At 34.8% G+C, this 10,795-nt stretch overlaps 1 non-coding gene across 1 annotated transcript; it reads left to right on the forward strand.

Moving 5' to 3' along the window:
- Positions 1 to 456: 456 nt before the first annotated feature.
- On the forward strand, positions 457 to 563 carry LOC121214950 (small nucleolar RNA R71). Its single transcript, XR_005910686.1, has one exon. It is a non-coding gene; the product is annotated as a small nucleolar RNA R71 (small nucleolar RNA).
- Positions 564 to 10,795: the final 10,232 nt, after the last annotated feature.

The following is a 10,795-nucleotide window of genomic DNA, read 5'->3' on the forward strand; positions in this document are numbered from 1 at the left end:
TTACTCTAGCTAAAATTTCGATGTTGTTCCACCCTGGATTGTAGGTGTTGGAATATGGGTTGTTCCAATTGAAATTTTCCATGTAATATACTGATGCCGGGTTCGATGGGCATTCATCAAAAAATGATCTTCCCCACAATAGACACATGTTAGGTCGGTTGCTTTCATTTCCTGCACTAAAGCTGGTCTCTTCAATGTTTTAATTATATTAGTTAGAGAAGATACCTGAGCAGTTAATGAAGTGATCGCATCAAGTTCCATAGCTCCAGCAACTCTTCTACCAGTACCCACTCTTATAGTTGGATATTGATAATCGTTGTTAGCTATCCTTTCTAGAATTTCACATACCTCATTATATGATTTATCTAGCAAAGTCCCATTGGTAGATGCATCAACTACCATTCTTGTATGGGCATTCAATCCATTATAAATAATTCCATTTGTGTCCAGTGTTGGAAACCATGCATCAGGCATTTTCTAATTAGTTCCTTGAAACGCTCCCATACTTCAAATAATGTTTTATCTTCCGATTGCCTAAACGATGTAATATCGTTCCTAAGCTTGGCATTCATGTTAGGAGGATTGTACCTAAGTAGAAATCTCTGACACATGTCATTCCAAGATGCCACCGTACCTGATGGTAACACATTCAACCATGATCTGACACGATCTCGCAATGAATAAGGGAACGATTTTAATCTAAGGGGTTCTTCAGGGACACCTTGCTACCTGAATGAGTCACAGGCTTCAAGAAAAAGTTTCAAGTGCAATCTTGGATCTTCAGTAGGTAAACCACTAAACTGCCCTATGGTTTGTAGCATCTGAAACATTACTGGTTTTAATTCAAAGTATTCAGCTTGAATATGTGACCTAACAATTCCTGGATTTAGATAATCCAAAATAGGCACTACATGTTCTCGAATGGGTCCGCCTTTGTCATCTATGATTCGAGGAATATCAGCATTCCTTTCATTCTGAAGTACTTGATCTTCTCTATTGGATCATTTCTAATTCTCTCCATTTCTCTTAACTCTTTTCTTCTTCGCCTTAATGTCTTTTCAATTTTAGGATCAAAACAATGTTTTGTATCCTCTTGAATACTTCTTCTCATGCACTAATACAAACCTGAAAAATAAAATAAACTATTAATTAACTGCTCTAACAAAAATAACAGGAAATCAACTTTTCACCAATATTACTGATCCATGACAATGACGCCAAAAACTTTTTGCGTATAAAGAACTAATGCAATTGTGCAAGTGTACACATCATTCAAGTAATAAAGTGATAAGTAAGTATCGTCTCTACAGGGATCAAAAATTGGTAAGAAATTGAGTAAATTATTATAATCCTATTGATTATACTGAATAGTAGGAAATATTCTCAAGTTGAACAAAATGTTTGTATAATGAATTAATGAAATCAAATGCTAAAAACAAAGAATTGATATGGAAAATAAAATGCTGTGGAAAATTACAGAGAAAATAAAGAGTATTTCTATTGTTGAATGAATAGGGCTGGAATTATTTAGGCGAAATGTTCATATCAAAATAATGCCATGGAAAAATATTGTCTAATAAACTGCTGAGAGAGTCAGTACTGTAACTTGCCTCTTTCGATAGCTAGATCTTAAGCTAGAAATCTAAGTTACTATATGTCTATAGAACTTTGGATTAATAACTACAATGAATGTTCTTCTCTATACAACTCACAACGTCTATGTCTAGAGTGTTACGAATATTTTGTCGAGTATTCGCTTGCATCAAATGATTCAAGATCCAATATATTTGATCTTTTTAGAATTAAAAATAAATCTAAGAACACATCACACAATCAAGTATGTCTAGAGCTTGCATGCATGTATTTAAGATAAACATAAATCGAATAAAATAATGACAAAGGCAATCTCAATTCATGGGCTTTAAAGATGATAAAATATTCACCCAAATAACTCCAACCTAGAAAAGATTTAGCTCATAGGTGGAAAGGTTAACATCAAAATAAAATCATTCATCATCATTCTCAAATAAGTTTGAATAATAGAAATAAGAAAATAAAGGAAGAAATGTAGGAATTCTTGCCACACTCTAGCTTATCTTTGATCTTCAGATTGTACGTGAATCCAAGATAGCTGTCTCTCTCCTTTTTCTTCACGTCTTTATTTTGCTCTCTGAAGATGCTACCTTTTCTTTCTTTGGAATTATCCACCAGATTTTTTTGGAGAGAAAATTGATCCCTAAATTGTCTCTAATTCCTCTCTCCAAAATATCCTCCTCCCCTTTCTTTTCTTTTCTCCTCTTTTAATAGGGTAGGTCCCCCTCTCTCAGCACACAATTTTCTTCCTCTTTTTTAGATGGATTTATCTGGTACACGGATAGCTAGCTAAGTGTTACGAAGACTGAGTGCTGTGTCAACATTATCCTGGAATTGCCATGACATTTATGTTGGCAATCCATCCAATGTTTTGCCATTGCAATATTTCACTTCCTTTACTCTCTTCCTCCTTTTTATCCTTTTCTTTATCTTTTCTACACCTGCTGCATACAACAACCAATTCTCTTTCTCCCAATAGGAAAAGTAACATAAAATGACATTCAAGGCATAATTCAACGTTATTATGCAATGTTATAAAAATAACCTAAAAATGAAAATATATCTACTTAAGTACATGCAATTAATCAAGTTTAGAGGCTCGAAATATAACTCTTTTCAAGAGTTATGAACAAGCCACCACTGATATGCATATATATTGCCATTGCTTCGACCTTTCACAAAATCCCACCCCATGCTTGTGATGTGGCAATTTCACTTTTAACACATATGGATCGCTTTTAGAATTTTGCATGTAAACATGCTCTCATAAACACATATCGCATAATAACCACTTTTAACATGTTAAACATGTTTTTTCACATTAGATGATAGATCTCGATTTGTCATAGACATATATATACATAAGTCGCACATGTTTAAATCATCACATATATCACAAAAGCTATACATCACATATCATGAGGATAAGATCTATGCATACTTTATAATCAAAATCACAATCACATCAATCATCAAGCATTTTATAGAAACACTCGGTTAGAGTCACTTACATGGTGTTCATCTTGATAAGTTTTTCAACTCTTCATGATTATTTAGTGTACTCATGATTTATTATTATTGAATTATTAATGTAATAAAATAACTATATCATACAAAACAAATGGTAACGATCCCACACCTTATATTGTAGATCCGATTACCACAAGCTTATTAACAATTTCACTTGATCAATCTTACAAGATAATCTAACACATAAGTAACGTTTATTAATTAGAATCCTTTTAAAATATTTTACCACTTAAAAGATCGATTACTGATAGTCTCAACAACACTTACCCCACGATCTAAGACTCTCGAAAGGAGGGTTTCAATGCGAAGTTAGGGGTCTCCCCTATGAATATCGTTTATCCCTTCAAAGTTGATATGAAATTGTATTAGTAAGATAATAAATTAATAATAAAATATTATGTTGTTCTTGTGGCATTATACCATTCGACCATGATAAGAAATTACTAAGAGAAAGATTTTACGATCAAAATAACCCACACTTACACTTAAATAAATCGGATTGGACAATGAATCAAAAAAGGAATGAAGTCGATGAATTGAGTGATCTAAAAGGATTGATAGAGTAAAGAGAATATGAGTTTTTAATCAATTATAAGAAGCAATGAGTGAAAGAGGAAGAGAAATGAAGAATTTTGTTCATCGATGGCAGCGATGATGACGGCAATGGTGACGACTCAGCGGTGGTAGAGTGGCAGTCCAACGGTGGAAGGCAATGGGGGTTTCGGTGCAAAAGAGGATGAATAAGAAAAATAAATAAGAATGAATGAGAAGAAATATAGGAAGAGAGGAATATGCAGTAGCTCATAACGGCGGTCACGGCAATGATCGGCGATGGTGGAAAAAGAAAGAGAGGGAAATGGCGGTGTTATGGTGGCTAAAAGGTGTGACGGTGGTGGTGCTATAGTTGGTTGTGGTGGAGGAAAAGGAAAGACTAAAATAAAAGAGTGGTGATTATTTTGCAAAAGAAGAGAAAATGGATGAAAAAAGTGAAAAAGTGAAAGAATGGAAGCAATAGGTAGGTAGGGACGACAAAGGGTGGTGAAAGCTTGGTCAACTGTGACTAGGTTCAATGAACCACAAAAAATAGACAATATTAAGGGGATCATGGAGGGAGAAAGGGGATTATGCTCACTCAACTTAAGGTAAGTTTGACTCTAATAGAGGAAAGAAATCCTCCTAATTATAGTGGCTATATGGGTGGATGGCAAGCAGTAAAACACATAGAAAAAATGTCTAAAAAAATTAAATGAAAGAGTGTGAACACTAGGACTTGAACCTTGGACCACTATGATAGTTAAGTAGTCAATTTAACCACTAGACTACACATTCCCTTATTCTCATTCTTGCGTACATATTAATAAAAATATATGAGATGTGACAAAAGTTATCCAAGAGGATGACAAGTATCAATAGTTAGTGGATAGACTCAACCATATCGAATCTACTTCTACACAGTCTATGCATGGAAGAGACTTATCTGCCGTAATTTAGTGTAGCAAATTAAACTAGTTTTCATGCTTAAGGAGCCTGAATACAAGTATTTCTATTAAATTTTAAGTAAGTTTCTTTAGTTTTACTTATATCTAATAAAATGTGCGAATTAAGTCTTTTATTGACCTTAAAGGCCAAAAGAGGCCTAAGGGAGAGCTAACATACTTCGTGAGTGTATAGGAGACCATTAGAAGGCATTTTAAGCTCAAACTAGATGCTATGTCACAACACGGGAGGCTCAATGTCGTAATATGGAGAGCAGAATAGAGAAAGTATGAAACTGCCTTTGATGTCACGACAAAGGTCCTGGTGTGGTGCGACATCGACTCTAGGATAGAAATTAAACACAAAGCTGGGATGTTTTGATCCACACAAGTGAACTTGAAGCTCGAGAACATAAGCTGACCTACGGTTAAGGATGAGGACCATCTGAAGGTTATAAATAGACTCCTTGAGCACATGGCATGTGCACCTTTCCATTAACCTAGTTTCTTTCTTTAGACTTGGTTTTGTTTTCTTTCTTTCTTAGGTTTCCTAGAGTTTAGTTTATTTGGTAGTTGTTTTCTTTCAAGAGATTTGATTTGTGAAGATGACCAAATTCTGTGGATTTGTGTTATTATTTATATCAATAGGCTTTTCTTAAACTCTCCATTTTGACTTATTCACCATGTTTTATTCTTCCATCTATTCCATATTGTTTATGAAATCCATGAGGAATTAATCCTTATGATCTATTAATTGTTTTGTAGGGTTACACCATGGATCAGTTGTTTAGGAAAGGAGGAGATGAAACAAACGCTAAGCTTGACAACCCTGAGAAGTCATCAATATGGGAATTAACCCAAAATTGGAATTGCCCATCCGTGAACACCTTCACCTTAAGCCAGTTTGGACGGTGAGGTTGAAAGATAAGTAGTCCTTGCTAACTCGTAATGTTAGTGGAAGATTGGAAGATCCTTTTAGGGTAGGGACTAGTTGGTTGACGAGGAACCCGAAATGTTAGTTGATATTGTCGAAGCAAGCTAATCACCCATCAAACCTCTTATTTACATTTACGTACTATAACTTAATTAAAGTATTAATTAGATATTTTAGTGTGTAGGTTAAAATTGATCCAGTGTTCACCTCCTTTGGGTACGATTCTCAGAGTACTCACCCACTTCATTGTAAAATTAGTCTAGTTTTCCCCAAAATAGTAATGACTACCTTGTAATTTTATATTTTATTACAATATTCACACATTAGACGTTAGTACGTTTAGAGGCGGTTAGAGAAAAACCACTCTTCCACTATCTCAACAACCCTACTGAGGATGTAAATTACACTGGAAATAGGGGTAGAAACCCTTATTTGAATACGTATAATCTCGATTGGAGAGATCACCCGTATCTGAGATGGGGAGGAAACAAAGGAGGAGGTAATAGTTCAAATAGTTAGAAATACTAATTACCAACCTCCTTACTTGCAAAAAACCCAGGATAGGGCCAACTTGAGTGACAATACTGTATGTGGTCAACTTTTGGATAGAATAGAATGAAGGATGTCCATGAGAGTGGACGTCAAACAGGTGCAGTTTGAGTGCATCAACTCAACCAGAACTTTGACAAAGCTCGAGGATTAGATTAGCCAATTTATGAGTATGATGGGGGACATCAAAAGAGAAATTTGCAAGGGTATTCCTAGCATCATGGGGGATAACCCACGGAGAGAAGGTAAAGAGCATGTAAAAGTAATAGCGTTCCAATCGGGTGAAGTACTACACAGCCCAGAAATACCTACTCTAGAGGTATGTGTGAAAAATATTGACGATCCTAAAGATAAATCTCTCGAGGTAAAAAATGAATCTAAATTTGAGGAAAAAATTACACTAGTGGCAGAGATAGAAAATTGAACACCTAAAGATGCCACAATCACAAAGATCCCATTCCCTTCGAGACTTGAAAAACTAAAGCGGGATGAGGATGAGAATGGATTTGTAAGCTTTTTATTTAGGACATTACATGTTAACCTACCTTTAATTGAATTGATTGAGAAAGTCCCTAAGTACGCCAAGTTTTTGAAGGAGATGATGTCTAGGCGTAAGAAAATTAAGGTACAACAAACTAGTCTAAGTGCTTCCTGTAGTGTGATTATTTCAAGATAGGTCCCTCGAAAACTAAAAGACCTGAGGAGTTTCACTATTCTGATAAAGATAGGGAGCATTCATTTTAATAAATCTTTAACTGATTTTGGAGCTAGTATTAATTATTGCCCTTATCAATTTTTGACAAACTCGGGTTAGGGGATCTTAAAACAACTCAAATAGCATTACAATTGGATGACAGATCTTCAGTACATCCAAAGGGAGTACTAAAAGATGTGCTAGGGTGTAAAGTTTTATTATTCTTGCAGATTTCATAGTACTTGATTTTGAGGAAGATTGTGAGATACCGATCTTACTAGGAACACCTTTCTTGGCTACTTCTAGATCCACCACTGATTTAAAGAAAAATGAATTAACTATGAGAATCAATGAGGAGACTGAAACTTTTAAATGTGGCCACCAGTTGAGCGAGGAAGATAGGAGGAAATTAGGGGAGCATTGCAAAAATTTATGTATCTTTAACATTCCCAAGTCAAAGGAAACACTTCCTTTTATGAATGTAGAAAGAATAAACAGATTCAAAGAACGAGACAAGCAATCAAAGGTGGAATTGCACGACGTACAGTGGACTAATACTGATAGAATAAAGAGATCGTCCATGGGTGAATTGACAATACTTCTAGATGAATCTAACAATATCACTTAAAATATGAGAATTGCTGCGTGATATTTGTAAATTACTGTATATTTAACTAATCACCTAGTTTAGATTTTAACTTTTATTTGATGTAGGTTGATCTTTAAAGAGAAACATCCTTAAAGTTGGAGTTTTAAGCTGAAATAGAGTCAGTGTCACGACATTGCCCCAACAAGTCGTGACATAGCAGATAGTTTCCTTTAGACTTCCAAATTGTTAGGCATGTCACGACACAGAACCCGTTTGTCACGACATCATTGTAATTTTCTGCAGGGTCAACTCGACCCAATCGCGCAACCTAGTGGTTTGTCCCTTAATTTACCCGATTTTAACACATTAAAACATCTATTTTCTAACCTAAAAACACCTTAATTCTTTACTAAACCTGGACTAACCTTTCTTAGATTCAGATTTTGAAAACACCCTCTTAAAATTGTAAACCCTAAACCCCCAATCTCTCAAATATTTTTCTTCTTCAACAAAATCTACAATCATCATTAGAGCAACAAGGAACGGGAATACCATGTGAAAACAAGAAATCCAAATGACCTCCAAGCATATAACTATTAAAAATAGGTGTACCTCTGTCATTCACTGAGCAATCAATAAAACCTTCTTGAACTATTATCAGCGACAACTTGTTCCAACATTAAGTAGAGCTGCGAGCCAAACAAATAAAGGATTGGAGCAAGCGACAATAAGAAGCGAGGGATACATCGACGTTGTCACAAAGGTTGACTTGAGCTCAACAAGACATCGATGAAAGTAGTCATCCAAAGCTTGATTGGATGATACAGTGGATATAAGAGTTAAGACCATGAGTCTAAGAATTTGTGAGGCAAAATAACACTGGGTCCCAAATTATACACCTAACATGTTTGGGCCAACAAGTATTTGTTAGAGTATGCCCAAAGATCAATCATGAGATGGTTGTAATAACATACTTGATTTGTCATGTTTATTAATATAAGGTGTTACCATTACTATTTTAGTTTCTTTTTTGTGTGTATAAATAAACTGTTTTATAATAATTTCCTGAGAATAATATGATTTTTTTAAAAAGGTCCTTAGTCAAGTATTATTGTTGGCTAGGACAATAATAAAGCATTAGGACTAACATGTAGTTGATTGATAATAAAGAGTTGTCATTGATATGGAATGTCAAAATCGATGCATGAATATGTGTGTTAGAGAACAACATATTGGACTGACCCGTTATGAGTAAGTTTTTTTGATTATTATTTAATTGTCACAACATTACTCATAGTGATTAATATACATATGATCCTCAGACTTGAGATCATCATAATCCCAACATCGTGAGTTTTAGATTCTGATACAATCAAACATACACCGTAATTGGTTATTCTATAAAGACTGATGTTGGATATACCACGATCTGTGTAGAGGGATATGGTTGATCGATATAGGATAAGTCCCTCCTACATAATGGGAGCAATATCTTAGACCGCTTGATTGAGTGAGACTAGAAATGCATGGCCATGCTCAAATAAGCTGATATGAGATGTCATACTTATTTGTATATCATAGTCTACTTAAGATATCAAGGATCATGGAATGGACTATGCAAGTGTGACTATTCCATGACTTGTGTCTAATCCAGAGATAAAGGACTTAAAGATTATTGCATGAAAGGTTAATCATAATAGGTTATGTCGAGTCATGATTTCTTGTGACTTAGGTAGCAATGATGCATTGCTAGGTGCCACTCATTGTTTGTAACATTGGAATCCTTCTAGTGTTACTGCTAACGTTACAAAAACCTACAGGGTCACACCCTATAGTTGAAATGAACGGAATAAAATATAGTTGGTATTGTGTTTGGTTGTCACTTGAATTAGATTAATTATAGAATTAATTTAATTGGGTAATCAAATATCGAATACATTATATGTACGAGGTGTTGTACGCATAATGAGAACATGATTTTGGTTCGTATATAAATTCAAATAAATATATAGTTTACTGAAATCATTATTATAATTAATGTAATTATAATTTTCGATTTAAAAACATTTTTATATTTATTTAATTTCTAGAAACCCTAAAAATAGATATAAAATCTCGTTTTTCTTTGTTTGGGGGTCTAGCAACCGTCAAAGTAAAGTCTTCTCCAAAACAGTTTTGAGGATTCCTTCCGTTCATTGTCAACAGGGTGGAGTACGTAGAGGCCGGAGTCACGATAGATTGTGGCTTGGTTCGATAGTAGATCAGATTACTCATTGCCGAGGCGTCGTTGTGTACTCAGAATAAATATTCGGTAATTTTGAAACCTTTATTTCACCCCAATTCGTTCCTCACACATGGATCCATGGTTAGGATTGCCAGATGTTTTATTTTTCCGTTGCGCCATAAGGGTGCCGGCGTTCTAATAGTATCGAGCGAGGAGATTGAACATGAAAGTGAAGAGAGTGAAGAGGATGATAGGAGGGAGGAGATGAATTTTGAGGAAGGAGATTGAACATTTTCTTAAGACTTGTATTAATTTGTGGAGGTTTTTAATTTGGACTTTGTAGGAGTAGGATTAATAAATAGATTTTTCATTTTGTTGCACTTTGTTAAGTTTTCTATGTAGGAACCCAACTCGAAGGAGACACAAACAATTAAAGCTTCACATAATTAAAGGAGAAAGCAGCCACCATTAACCGTTAGAGCAATCATGATCAATCGGGTAACTTCTTTCCTTAACTTTTTATGGGCTACACATTGAGGACAATGTGCCAACTAAAGTGTGGGGGGTAACACAGGGAATTTGTTATAATTTTTTTCTTTGATTTTTCTTGTCTTTTGTGTGCTTGAGATTGTAGAAATACAAGTAATTTGTTATAAGCATGTACATAGGTTGTTTGTGTTTATGAATAAATTTTGCATGATGATAGGTGATTTTAAATTTTTGAGTATTAGACTACTAACTTCTATATGTCACACCGTAATAGGCATTAAGCAATTGACTGTACCAAGTGATATAGAAAATGTAACACCCCGAACCCGAGACCGTCACCGGAGTCGAACACGAGGTGTTAACAGACTTTTAAAAAATTTTCCAGACACTGCCAATCTGCGTAATAGTCGCTTTAAAAATCATATCTTGAGTTTCACAACTCGAAAATCAGTTTCGTGATTTTTCCCTGAAAATACACTCATATGTCCATCTACATATTTTTTTCTAGAATTTTTGGTCGAGCCAATTAGTACAGTTTATTAGTCAAAGTCTCCCATGTTACAGGGATCGACTAACCTGACCTTTGCATATTACGACTTGGATATCTCCTTGTACAGTGCTCCAATACTGATGCCGTTTGTTTCTATAGAAACTAGACTCAGAGAGGAATCTATACATATATGGTATGACTCCTAATTATCTCTGGTTAATTTATAAT

Source organism: Gossypium hirsutum, chromosome D02 (assembly GCF_007990345.1).
Source record: "Gossypium hirsutum isolate 1008001.06 chromosome D02, Gossypium_hirsutum_v2.1, whole genome shotgun sequence".
NCBI lineage: Eukaryota > Viridiplantae > Streptophyta > Magnoliopsida > Malvales > Malvaceae > Gossypium > Gossypium hirsutum.